General features: G+C 36.5%; 1 protein-coding gene across 7 annotated transcripts in view; it reads right to left on the bottom strand.

The window, feature by feature from the left end:
- LOC109076873 (band 4.1-like protein 1) overlaps positions 1-10592 on the bottom strand; it is a 60032-nt gene extending 49440 nt beyond the window's left edge. For 4 of the 7 annotated variants that reach the window (XM_042751094.1, XM_042751097.1, XM_042751100.1 and 1 more), the window contains exon 1: positions 10255-10591. The gene's annotated coding sequence lies outside the window, so the exon portion shown is untranslated. Of the gene's footprint in view, positions 1-10254 lie in introns of all 7 variants that reach the window. The other 3 variants (XM_042751095.1, XM_042751099.1, XM_042751102.1) reach the window with 2 other exon arrangements.
- Positions 10593-14910: the final 4318 nt, after the last annotated feature.

Raw genomic sequence — 14910 nt, 5'->3', positions numbered from 1 at the left:
GGGTGGAGTATCCCTTTAAAATGTAGCCTACAGATTCAGCTCACTACATTTTGGAACAGAGCTACTGTGATGGCAAGACTTCTTTTTGAGGGAGCTGCGGTGCCCTTTCAGAAGGCACAAAGCCCCCGTTGTTCAACGCATGAAAGCACTCCACTGTAAAAAAAAAAAAAAAAAAACAACCGAACATCAGCTGAGTCTTATATCAAGTGAGAGACTTTATGAAAAAACTAACAGCTAAGTTTTGCAAGATCTACTTACCATCTTGGAACAAATCTGTTCAGACAGCACTGCCATAATAGTATAATGCATAGAGCAAACTTCAAATAAACAAATACAATAACATGGGTGCTCATGTGCAAGAAAAACATATCAACTCGAGATTCATTCGTAGCCCCAAGCCAATGAGTCCTCAAATGGTGGCATACAGAAGGAAGTGGTGACGTCACCGGTGCAATCAGTCTGCGAGAGCGGTGTGCAGGCAGAGAGGAGGAGCGTGACGAAGAAAGGCAAGCAGGTTTTCTTCAGGGCCATTAGTTAGCATGCATTTCATACACGGCCCCTCTCAAATTAATTGGAGCATTCATATTAATGCTGTTTACCTCCAATCCATCAATCTGTCCTGAGTGAAATTTGGCTGATGCAACAGAGCGGCGTTCAGTCCAGCACGGAAACGTCCTTGTCCTAAGAATGATACTTTTCTGTCCGCGGTTTAAAGCTAAAACCCATTCAAATCGACTTGGAGGATGTTGCCCGAGTTTCTGAAAGGCATCCTATGAAGCAACGGGAGTTAAATTGAAAGGCTGCCAAGCATGTACGGTTCTCAGTAAGAGTGTAAAACCTCAAACCAGAGAGGCCTTTTATTGCTCGGCTGCGATAAAAATGCAGTCCAGTAAAAGTGTGAACAAACATCTCTAGCCACAGGAGCATCACAGCAAGTTGAGGAAAGGCCATCCCTGAAAAATCCTGTGAAACAGCCTTTGTTGTGTTACAACATCTGCCTTTATCCATACCACTGACAAATACATTAAGGCAAGAAGGAAAGTGGACATTTTCTATTGGAGAATTCTGCAGGGGAAAAGTGAGGATCCACAGATGCAGACATCATCCTTTAAGAACGTGCCACCTCGCATCGCGGAGCAGTTCAAGGGCATGCAGATAACTGAATATTGAATTAGACATAGATTCTCTTTCAAGGACATGCCATAAATTTCTAATGAAATATGGCTCTTTATGGCACTCCCAAACAGATAAGGACACAAATAATTAGAAGGTGAGAATTCTGTCAAATAATTTAGCCAGATTACTAGCACTCTTGGGAGGAAATTGGTATTGCCATGTTAACGTATATTTATTATAATCTGCACCCAAAAGAAGCGGGAATATGATGCAGTGTGATTTTAATTTTGTCAGTCCTGACATTTTGCACTGTGTACTTGGCTGCTGGTCCTGTTAGTACATTGAAAAATAGAACTTTTATTTAAATTGTGAGTTATACAATGAAAGCAACCGAAGAACGCACACTTTATAATCGGTGAAGCTGTCAATCACTTCAGTTCAGGGTCTAAGTTTTGCACTGTTGCGAAAATTCTGACTAAATTCTGAACTCAAGGGCTAAAAAATACATGACTGTTAAAAATTAAACAGATTTTAAAACACTGGGCATTGGGGTGTAACAGTACATGTATTTGCACTGAAAATGTTCGGTACCGGTCTTTCGGTTCAGGACCCATGTGTACTGAACAAATACTGCATTGTTTTAACCACGGCACTAGTGTAACGTTATTGGAATCATTTTATATATTGTTACTTTAGATCAGAAACAAAGTGTCATCTTTCAAATTATGTTCATTTTTCATACATGTATAAATGTTGTTTTGAGGCTCTTTGAGGCACGACAGATCACTGTATAAATGCCTCAGTTTAACAGCAGCATGGAGCGCAAGTGAGCGTGCATCATCTCTTCTTCTTTACTACTAGTTTTAACGTGAAATAAACATGAATGAACATCTCATGCATCATGTTATTGCTCAATCTGTGTTTCAACCACGGAAAGACTTCAAATAGCTTGTAAACAAAATGTCAGGTAGCATTTCATTTACCTCAGGCAAGTCATCAGTGTCCACAGCTCATTAGGTCGCTAGAGAAATGAAGTCTAGAGAAGAACATTTCACAAAATATTAGACGGTATACTCATTATTTTACTCTACCTGTTTGTGATGTCTTAATTATTTAATGTATGTTTAAATAAATCTGTTACGAAACAAGTTATGACAGCCACCGTGTAAATCAATATATTTCAACAATAGAAATGTTATAATTTAGACATAAACTGCATTATGTGCAATTTACATGTTTGCATATAATTTATTTTTTTATTTTATTTTTTTGAGGTGATTGTTGATTATTATATTTAAAAATAAATAGTAATTAAATTTAAGTTTGGGCTCTGTTGTTAATTGTAACCTTATAGTACATAAACTGAGGTAGATTTTTATCCCAGACTGGACAGACCCATAGTCTTAAAGGGATAGTTCACCCAAAAATGAAAATTGTCATCATTTACTCAGACTCAAGTTGTTCCAAACCTGTATGAGTTTCTTTCTTCTGCTGAACACAAAATACATATTTTCAAGAATGTTGGTAACTGAACAGTTGATTGAAGGCATTGATTTCAATTCCAAATACAGTAGTTCAAGGTAACCACTGACGTCCATAGTATTTTTTCCACACTATGGATGTGTATGGCTACCGTCAACTGTTTGGTTACCAACACAGAATATCTATAGCAGGATCAGAATGTCTTCTTTTGTGTTTAACAGAAAAAAGAAACAAGTGAAGAGTGAATAAATGATGACAGAATTTAAATTTTCGGGTGAGCTATCCCCTGTGCCTATCATGTACTCAGACCAGCTCTGATTTTTGGCAAGTAGCATCGACTCCAGACTTTGTAAATTGTGTAGAGTGAGTGGATATTGGAGTCATGAGCTCAACAGACATGTTTGTGATTGGCTACATCGATCAATGCTGCAAAACCACCATTTAATGAAAAAATTGATGTTCCTCAGAGCTCAAACACGAATACAACTGAATCTGTATTTGATAGGCTTCTACCAAATTCTACCAGTCTCTCTTGGACAACATTTGAGTACCTCTGCTACAGGTTGAATCATTTTGTGCATTGTCTTCAATCCGATGTATTTAAATCGTGCTTCAGCGACCAAACTGTGTTTACTTCCTCCACAACCGTCACTGTCACAAAGCTCCTTTAAAACATGCACCATGACACAATGACAAACTCTCAGTCTGAGACACTGATTGTGGCCTGTTTTATGAACCCATCTCCAAAGACAGGAAAATGACAGCAAAAAGATATGCAACGTTGAGGTAAAGAGAAAAAAGGGGTGCTCTTTGTAAAGTTCTGTTGCCATGGTGATACAAACACGAACTGTCTATGGAGAAAACGGCCACCGAATAAAAAATTAAACGCGAGATCAGCCAGTGGGTATCCTCTTGATGACTGACATTAAAGGTTAATCAGCTGGGTCATTTTTTTTTAATTCTCGGAATAATCTAAAACGAGCTTCAGATATTAGCATTGCTAGTGACTTGATGAGCTTGTGACTCAACAAGGGAATCATCTAAGCCATGTAAACGTAAAGACCTAAACAACTGTGCGGCATTGAAGCTTTTTACCACAGAAGATGGTTAATTCTAATGGAGAGGAACTTGAAATAGACATGCGGGGATGAATTTCAAAGCACTTAATACATCTAACTCTGGAATTTTACATATAAGCCTATGATTTTCAAAGTAGGAAGGGTTTGAAGTAAATAAGCTGCATCTAGAAGGACGTCTGCTTCTTAGACAGAATAGAAATTGTACGATTTGTACAATGAAAAAGCTCATAGATTAGCCCTTGTCAGTCAATGCTAGGCACGATGGCAGAAAGCCTAGAGTAACGAAATCCTCATTTACTGATTAAACTAATTTCTTAAAATGGCAGTCAAAGTAGCCAACTCAGTTCTCAAATGATTGAGCCTTTCTTTTGGCCAGCCTCATTCACTTATCAATACATCCCTCCCACTTACCTCACCGATTCAGCAGTCTCAGCAATGGCTGCAATGTATTGCTAGACTGGGAGATCAAATAGACTTTGTAATGAGCGTATAGGCAGACAGACTCATTAGGATTATGCAAATTAGGGTTTGTTTTTTTCAAACGAACACACCTATCCACACTGACAGTGACACAGAGAGACAGATTCCTATCTCTGTCTGAAAAAAATCTGAATAACTATGTCTGTCTTGTTAAATTTGATTCTTTAACCACAATGATAATACACCAGAATGTTAGAGTTTAAATTTAATAAAGCCCCTAATTTCATCTGAACAAAATGTCAGAGGTGCTTGCAAAACTCGTCTGTGCAAAACTCACAGGCAGGCCAATGATATGCGAATGCTAATGTGTTCTGTGTGGTTAGGTTGCTGCTTACTGACTGAAGTCAAAAGAGCCAGCCACCAAGCAGTGTTATTTTAGTAGTATTTATATAATATTATAGTTATTTTAATATTTTGATTTAGCTTTCATTTTTATATTTAAATTTTCATTTTAATTTAAGCTTAGTAATTTTATCATGTGCTATTTATTTCAGTTCGTTGGTAAGGCAACATAGATGTAGATTTATTTCAATTAACAAAAATATATATAAAATAAAATGTAATTAAAAATGGATTTGTATTTGTTATTCTGAACACTTTTTACAAGCACCCTTGATGCATCTTTTTTTACTAATTTGTTCTAATATTTTGAATAAGCTTTCATTTTTCTATTTTCAGTTTTCAATTATCATAAATTCTTTCTTTTTAATTAGAAATCCATTTAGCTTTAATTACCATTTACTTTTAGTACTTCAATATTTTAGTAATTTTAGTATACTTAAAATTTAGACATTTAATTTTTTCATCTAGTTTTTTATTTATTTAATTTCAGAATTATTTTAATGAATGAAAACAATATTAAATAGAGTTAGTTTAACAATAACAAAACTGCACCAAGTCTTGATACTCTGTTTTCTAGATATTGCCAAGGATCCTATGGAAGACCATTTGTGCCAGAAAAACTAAAACGTAACAAAATCACACGATTTTTCTGTATTCATTTTACAAACAGGATGAGTTACACCCCAAAGTTTAATACTTATGGCTTAGAACAAAGTATGAGCAATCATAATAATGATTGTCTTAGCAAGAACCGCTAATTACAGTCGAGAAAAGGAACAGAGCAATACAACAAGAAGCAATGACCCTTTTTTGAGAGGTTTGTGATTCTATATTTCCATGCTAAAATATCATGATGGAAAGTATAAAAGGCTCTCCTAGGAAATAAACAAGAGGCAAAGCCAGATTCGATACTGAGGGAAGTAAAACTGCTTTTAGCTCCAAGGTATCAGTGTCTCCTGGAAGGCATCACCACCTACCCCTTCATTTTCCGCCTCTTGTACATTTAAAAGATGTCAGTGAATCCAATGAATGTGAAAGGGGGTCTTATGAAGCGGCAAAAGAAAACTGCGCTGACTCACAGCAATCAGACCGAGTCATGCTGTCACCCACAAGACCACAAAGCTTAACTGCCTTCTGAATAATTTACGTTCTTCTGTACGATCAGGGCAGAACTTCATACAACTGACTCATATACAGGCAAATAAGCTCCCGTGGGAGGCTGCTCTCCTTCTGTGAGCATCAAAACCTTCCCAACCCTGACTCTAAAGCACAGACACTGTCCTCTCAGACACACACAGCAAACGGGACACTGTTAAACATAAATGAAGAATGATCTGTTCTCTCTGAGCCCTGCGATGGGGGTGGAGAAAAAAGAGGGGGTCATTTTTTCAGTTTGTCAGCCCTGGAGGCCATAAAGAGCAGACAGAGCAGAGAGGATGGATCTTACTGGGTTAGGGCCTAGAGAGGAAAAAAGCCACGAAAAGAGGCTTATATTTAAGAAGAAGACGTTATGTCATAGTGCAACATCCTGTCTATTCAGATGCTTCCGTCTGGTCTGGTTTTGAGGGCAGCACAGATGGATCCCCACAATGCAGCTCAGTGTTATTTTAGATAACTGAAACCATAAAAAAAATTTCATAACTTGAAATAAAATAAACATTAACTGAAATATATATATATATATATATATATATATATATATAGATATATATATATATATATATATATATATATCAGTTAATGTTTATTATATATGTATAGATGTATAGATGTATAGATAGATAGATAGATAGACACAAAGTATTTCAAATATATCTTATATAAATTTTATTCTGAAATATTTTTTAATATATTTGTATTTGTAGATCATCAGATTACACAAAATTTTCCTTGAAAAGTGCCTGTTAAAAGGACACTCCATCAAAAAATTAAAATTATTTATGCATCCTCATGCTGTCCCAGATGTATATGACTGACCTTCCTTCTTCAGATAAACACGAATGGAGATTTTTAGAAAATTAATCCATCTCTTTTGAGTCCGTATAATGCAAGTGGATAAATCCCTCAAACTTGATGCTTCAAAAACTACACAAAACATACCCGATGGTTATCCACATGACCCCAATTGATGAATCACTGCATTTACTTCTGAAGAGAAATGTTAGGCATGGGTAAAAAAAACTACTAATATTTTTACATTTTCAAACTATAAACCATCGCTTCAAACCAACATTCATACATGGGTTCATAAGTTCACAGTTGACATAAACATTGATGTTCTGAAAGCCATATAATGCACATCTGGGATGGCTTGAGGATAAGTAAACAATGAGATAATTCAAGCTCAACCGATTTGTGTTTTTCAGGGCCGATACCAATTATTACAGATCAAGTAAACAGATAACCGATATTTTGAACCAATATGTATGTCTGGTGTAAAAAAATGAAATTGTTAAAGTTACAAATAACAAGGGCTCTGAGAAAAAAAAAAACTTTCTTTAAATGCTTTTAAATTATTTTATTGACAAATTGGTTTTGAAAATGAATGATAACCATAAAAATGCTTAATATCAGCACCGATAATGTGACTCCTAGAGAGAATTTTCACTTTGGCCCTGTCAAAAATGTGAATTTGAGGTCCTGCGATAGACCATTTGTGAAGTCCAGGAGACAGTAAAGTGTTCCATTTACCATTTTCTGATTCTCAACAGTTCTCACAAGCCTCTTTTATGCATATTTTTGCCGGGTCTAAGCTTATATGTATTTCATGTTGGACTGCTATACCCGACAGTTTATGCAGCATTACGTCACCAAAATGTGGGCTCAGAGATGGACTGCAATGGTTTAAGCTAGCATTTGGGACAGAGCCATTGACTGTCTGGCCACCAAGCCAACAAAGCAGCCATTGTACCTTCGTTTTCAGACTAAATGTTGTGTTTATTGAGAGTGCATGTTTGGCTGATTAACTCCAGTTTACCTGTGCAACACATTCGCCCTCGGTTGTGCTCATGGGGAAAAAAGGCTGTGAAAACAGAATCTTATTCTTACAGAACTGCCAAATGCAGCACAATACAATGCATGTCAGCATACTGTCATCAGGGGAACTCATGGGACATTAGGAACGCTGAGAGCATGATGGAGGCATGTGTAGGACGGGACGGTTGCAGTTTGCCATTAATAGCATGCTGTGCTCAATTAGTCCAAACAAAGTGCTACAGGAATAGCTTGCAGAATTTTTGTCACTTTGTATTTCTACAGCCTTGACATGAATTAAACAGTTGGTTTTCGGCTAATTAGCGGTGCCTGCTTTTACTATTGCTCTCTCCAATTTTTTATTTTTTTTAAAAAGACCTCAACATACCTCTAAGCCAAAGTATTACACTTTGGCGCATTACTCATCCACAGTTTCTGCTAAAAAATAATACCTCAAATCATGCGGCTTGTTGAGGAGGTGTGCTATTACTTATTTAACCCTTTCACACGTAAGTTTAAAATATTCAAGCTGAGCCCCAGGAGTGAGTTAGACTGTTATTTTACAATGTATCACCTTACTATTTCTATGACTACACTTCAAGCTTGTCACATGACACACCACAGCCACATTAGCACTGTATAACAAATGTGTTGGTTTTAATTCATTGTTCCTTTTAATTCAAAATATACACAAGCTTGCTGACTACACTGTTCTGTTTCTCAAATATGTGTAGACAGAATAGAGAAAACTTTATAGTTACCTACACAATGTGTTTCTGATGTGAAAAATACACATCATTAAATTGTTTAAACTATTTTCATAGACATCATTGCTAGTACTTATATGTATTTAAATGTCTTGAAAAAATGACATAAACATTATGTGGGTGAAAACACTGAACAGCTGTAATATATGACAAGGGATGAGCTCTCTCTGGACTCTCTTTGGTTCAGCGCCAAAGCGTGAAAGCAGATTGGAATATAGCAGATGGTCATGTGATATTCTAATAAAACCGGTGTGAAAGTACGCACAAGGGTTGAGTGATCAGACTTACTATTTTTGCCTGGTGGACAATAAAATCCCAATACCTTACATTAAAGGCAGCAACCATATACAGTACAGTGGCTAACAATATAGGATCATATGGGATGCCTGTAGCATTATAACGGCAGCTTTTATAGGGCCAACAGCACTCACATTTTCTTCAGAATATGCTAAAATGTATTAAAAATTAAAGGCAGTAAGAAGCATAATTAACAAAACTGTCCAAAACATGAATGATTGTTCAAAAAGGTTCAAAACGAAGGTGTTTTTCATCTGTTAATAACTCTAATCTGGACATAGAAAGGAACAATGTCAAAATTCACATGTGATAAATGATATGGCCATCCAGACCAATGCACTTCTGTGGTTTGGCAACAGATCCACTCATTACTTACAGGAAAGATAGGTTATTGTTCAACTAAATTTGTGTCCAGTGTTTTATGGTTTACTTAAATGTGTCCGACTTGGTTTTCAGTCATCCACTTTGATTAATAAACCAGGGCACTTTTTGACTTTTCCATGACCTTTCCAGTCATTTGTGATCACTGGATAAGAAAAATTACATAATGATTCAAATCAGAAATTACCAAGCAAGTTTGACTTTTAACAAAAGCAGTATTTAGTCTATGAAACATTTTACGTTTCTGGGTCTGGGAACATTTCAGTTACGTTGCTGTCTTTGCAGGTCAGAAAGCTCTCAGATTTCATCAAAAATATTTTAATTTATGTTCTAGATATGAACGAAGGTCTTACAGATTTGGAGCGACATGAGGGTAAGTAATTAATGACAAAAAAATTCCTTTTGATGGTTCAATTTGAATTTGAATTCAATTTGGTTTAAATTATTCACTGCGTTACAAAGCAGCTAGACTTTGTAATCCAATTGCTGGAGACCTTTGTATACCCATCTGAGCCTCTTCGGGCAAAACACAGCAGAAAAAATCTGGCATGAACCGCATGGATGCTGTAGTATAAACAAGCAAACAAATACATAACAAGTCCAGTTGTTTTCCGAAACGCGTTGGAAAATGGTCATTTTTCTCCCAGCTTGCTCCTTCAGCTCTATTATATCAAACTAACACGGCGCGCACTGGAGCATACGTACTCCCGCGCACTCCACAAGTCTCAACAGCTTTCAGTTAATTGGCTTCTCGAGCCACACGACGCGCGCGTGACTGCCCCCGGTGCCACACCCTCCTTTCATTAAACATCCTTGACACCTCACTTACATCTGAGTCACCATTAAGCAACATTTAAATTATAGTGAAGCTCCAGGTAACCTATTCACACAGCGAAAATAAATGTTATTCTGCACGTGATACCATAACACGGCCAACGGGTAAGAAACACAGCAACTGAAAGCTTGCATTATGCAATATATTAAACATAAATGGGTTAAATATCAGCGCTGTCCTCCACTATAAGTGAAATAGGTTAGTCTACCTGCACTGACACTACACGTAGGCTATTGTTCAGTATAACAACGGCATCCTTTAACTGTCCTCTCCACTAAACCCAGTTAAAAAATGGCCACATGACCAAAAGCGGTAGCAAACCCTTGTTAACAGACCGGCCTGCCGCACAAAATGCCAGGATAACGCAAGATTTCAGGCTCATCACAAGGACATAGGCTGAGCCCTCTCTGCAAGCGCTGAGAGGACACATTTAGCTTCTTTACAGTGCACACTTCACGGATAGTGAGCATACACGGGATGACATCGCAACAAAGAGACCTACCTGTCTCTCCAGGTTTGACGCGCGGATTTCCGTCCAAATGCCGAGCATTGAGGGCTTGCGATTGCCACCGCCCTGCTGCTTCTGCTCCCCGTCAAAGGATGGAGACTGTCCGAGAGAATGAATGAGCGGAGGGGGGAGAGCAGCTCTCTCGGGTGGATGGATGAGAGGAGAGCAGAGGAGAAGAAGAGGAGGAGGAGGAGAGGAGAGGAGCGTAGGGGGCGTATGCGCGCTGGAATACACCAAACTCCTTCCTCACCGCTGAGAGAGCATCGCTCAACTGAACACGCACAAATTTCATCATCACGGTTGCGCTTTATGTCCGTCCGTCCATATACACTAGCGTATTCCTGTTATTCCGTGAAGAACTGAAGAAACATAAATGTTAGAGCACACTGTATCCGTAGGCTATATATTGTGGGAGTTCGTGACTAACAATAAATATTATAAAAATACACCAGAATAGAATTTAATACTTTTTTGTCCCTACAGCCTACAGACAAATTTCTCCAATACAAGGTAAAAATGTTTTGTCAGGCAACTACAAATGTGCTTCATGTGGTAATACAGTATTTAAATGAGTTTTATATAAGTGCAAATATATTAACACGCTATTGGATGCAATATGGTGTCTATTTGTTTGTTTGTTTGTTTAATATACTTAAAGGTCTCTTAAGACATCATTACTAAAACTAAACAAATTTAGAAAAATTCAATTTGGGAGCATCATTGAAAAAAAAACGTAAAGTCCAGAAAAGGTATAACAAACAAACAAATTAATTAATTGAAATAAATAAATAAATAAATAAACCAAATAGTTTTGGTGACTATCGACTTTCTTTGTATGTCTTAAAACAAAACACGCTTTTCTCAAAATATCTTTTTATGTTCCACAGAACAAAGTTTCTTTCTTCCTTCATTTATTTGTCATTTTAGAACTAGTGTTGTGTTTTTAGTATAGATATTGTTTGTAAATGTATTTATTTTTTAATATTAGTTTTTTCTTGCATTTATTTTCTTATTTATAAAAGAAGATATTTTGAAGAATGTTGGTATCCAAACAGTTTTAGTTACCAATGACAAACACACTTTTCCTCAGAATATCTTATCTTATATTTCACAAAAGAAAGAAATCCATACAGGTCATGGAACAACATGAGGGCGAGTAAATTATGAAATAATTTTCAGTTCTGAAATTAAGTGAATTTGAAATAAGTTAGCCTCAAACTAATACTGCAATGAACCTAAAAATTAATAACTCAGAAACACACACACAAAAAAATACAACTATCATTTCCACAATCCATCATCCATGAAGCAAAAATGATGAGAAAGAGGACAACTTTAAACTTAGTTCAGCATGTTCAAACACTATGAATCCACGTCCTCCTCCAGAAATCCAAACATCTTATGGCATAGAAAGAATCCCAACCCCACGCAAACAGAAAAAAACCCAGTGTGCACAACCAGTTTACTGACAGACCTTCTGCCTACAGACAGCTGCTGATAGATATCCCTCACTTCTGAATTAAGAGAACAGTCTTAAATGCACTGCTGATGAAACTGAATGTAATCACAGAGTTATTAAATGTCAGTTCAATCACTATGGTGTTAAAGGGATAGTTCACCCAAAAATGAAAATTTGATGTTTATCTGCTTACCCCCAGGGCATCCAAGATGTAGGTGACTTTGTTTCTTCAGTAGAACACAAACGAAGATTTTTAACTCAAACCGTTGCAGTCTTTGAGTCATGTAATGTAAGTGGATGGGAATCACGGTTTTGAGAGTAAAAAAAAACATACAAAAATAAAACCAAATTAAACACATTTAATTCATTTTTTTACATTTAATACATTGATGTGTAAAGACACAAAACGATCTGTCTGTGCTAGAAACTGAACAGTATTTATATCGTTTTTTACCTCTGATTCATGCAATGTCCGAACTGTTCGAACTGTCCTGAGCGTGTTCTCAGCCTTGCTTTATGGTTGATCGCAGACTTATAAGTGCATTACCGCCACCTATCTCTCAAGTGGACCATTGACACTCCTAATTGAGATTGTAGATAGAGTATCAATGGTCCATTGTTTAGCGTAATGCACTTATAAGTTTGTGATGTGCCATAAAGCAAGAAGAAGAAGACGGGTCACGCACCTGCTATTGAGAACACGCTCGGGACAGTTCGTAGAGTTCGGACATTGCGTGAATCAGAGGTAAAAAACGATATAAATACTGTTCAGTTTCTTGCATAGACTGATTTTTTTTTGTGTGTGTGTGTGTCTTTACACATCAGTGTATCATCACAAGCCACAGGGTTTAATTTGGTTTTGTTCGTGTATGTATTTTGACTCTCAAAGCCGTGATTCCCATCCACTTACATTATATGACTGACAGACTGCAACAGTTTGAGTTAAAAATCTTCGTTTGTGTTCTACTGAAGAAACAAAGTCACCTACATCTTGGATGCCCTGGGGGTAAGCAGATATACATCAAATTTTCATTTTTGGGTGAACTATCCCTTTAAATGAAGGCCTGCTGCCTGCATTCTTATTTTTCATTCTTTTTAATAAAAGTTTAAAATCTGGTTGAGCTCTGAATTTATAACCTCATACGAATACATCTGAAATGTATGTTTCTATTCGTACAAATAATTGCAGTTATTTCTGGAGTATTATTGCATATTCAGCCCTATTAATCAGTGAGGTTGTTGCCTGATGGGAAATGTGCTGTGTAGCGGGAGTGCATTTGTAATTACAGCACAGGAAATGAATGTGCATGCTGAGGAAATTACAGCAGAGTGTTCAAATGACAGTCCTTATATACACAAGTGTGTGTATGGTCATGTGTAAGGCCATTAGTCTAAGGAAAGAGCAGATACTTTTGTTGTTTGTCAAGAAACACTGACGAAGAACTCTTCTCAAATGAAAAATCAAGAACTGAGAGTGGAATAATAAAAGCACCTTACATAATAAATGTGTTTGATAGAGCTGAGACTGTTGCTTTTAATATTTCAACCAGAGGATGGCAGCATTATTTTTTTCTGACCTTGGTTCATTCACAGGCTTTTGTGTTTTGTTCACAGTGGCCTGATATGAAATACGCTATACTCGAACAGAACATGTGGGAAAATCATTGTCGGCGATGAGGGCGATCTTTCGAGTAATTACCATCATTATGCGTATTTTACTGGAAAACAACACCCTTGTTTTCAGTCCTTTGTGGTTTGGAGAAAATGTCATGAAAAGTTCATTTGTCATGTTAGAGATAAAATCAGATAGTTGGGGAATAGAGATCGGGATTTGAGATGTTTGTCATATCATAACATTACTCAAAAGCCACCTAAAATGGTAAGCTGCAACCAAAATGTGAGCCACAGGTTTTGAGCACAGCAGGGAAATTTATGCTAAATGCAAATAATAAAATTCAACTAACCATGTGCATAAAATAAATGTGTTTAGCAGCCTTTAAAATGGAGGAGAAAAACCTTGCCATATATTTTATTGCTGATGTCAAAAGCATCCAATGGTATTTTGACACAAATTCATTCGACATTTTGTAGAAGCTATAGCCAAGTGAGGCAGATGGCAGCATGGACAGGTTGCGTGAAAGTATGCAAAGTTTAATAAAAAAAAAAAATAAAAAATGCAACACAGACATATTTAATATGGATTCACTTACAGGATAAATATGGTTTGTTTTAAATAACGAGAGCGTGAAACTATGAAAAACAATTCAAGACATTAAAAAAACTGTCACTGCTCCTTTTCAACCAGTGTCAGGATAATAATTTTGCATATTGTGGGGCCTATGGAGCTGATGTCAATATTAATACATTAAAATGTATTTCTGCATCAGTCGCCACTTGTTGTCCAATGTAAAATCTGTGGCTTGATGGAAAACCAGATCAATTGATTCAACACCTTTCCTGATACAACAAGATTGTTATCTGTATTGTGGAGGGTCACAGTAACTGATGAAGTGTTGGTTTAAGGATTGGATTGATGGAGAGAGGTGTGTCTCATGCAAAGATAAAACACCTCTTCAGTTCATCTTACTCATTGTACATATTGAAAGAAAGTAGGGGAATTTGTCAGAAATAACTTTTAAGGGAGGACAAATATAACAACCGGTCAAATGTGGACAGGACGGCGTCATTGAGTTGTTTTAGTATTGAGATTCTGTTTCATTTTCTCCACCTACACATTTATCTGAGGGAGAGGGTGCATTATTCTTGCTGTGTTAAAATGATATTGCAATTTTTCCTCTTGAGAATATCATGCTTTGGTGAGTGTGTAAAAAATTGATTTTCAGTGAATTTAAGAAAAAAGTATGGTGTGCGTGTTTTTTTATTTCTTTATTTAAATTAAATTAAATTAAATTAATACTGCAAGAAAACATCTTGCTTGACTTCATCTGACAAAACTGTAACAATTAATATTTATATTAAAGGAATAGCTAACCAAAAAATTTAAATATGCTTAAAATTCACTTATCCTCAGGCCATCCAAAATGTAGATGAGTTTTTTCTTTATTTGAACAGATTTGTAAAAATGTAGCATTACATCACCTGCTCACCAATGAATCCTCTGCAGAGAATGGGTGCCGTCAGAATGAGAGTCTAAACAGCTGATAAAAACATCACAATAATTCATAAGAAAT

This window comes from Cyprinus carpio, chromosome B23 (genome assembly GCF_018340385.1).
Source record: "Cyprinus carpio isolate SPL01 chromosome B23, ASM1834038v1, whole genome shotgun sequence".
Lineage (NCBI taxonomy): Eukaryota > Metazoa > Chordata > Actinopteri > Cypriniformes > Cyprinidae > Cyprinus > Cyprinus carpio.
This window is presented reverse-complemented; position numbering and strand designations above follow the sequence as displayed.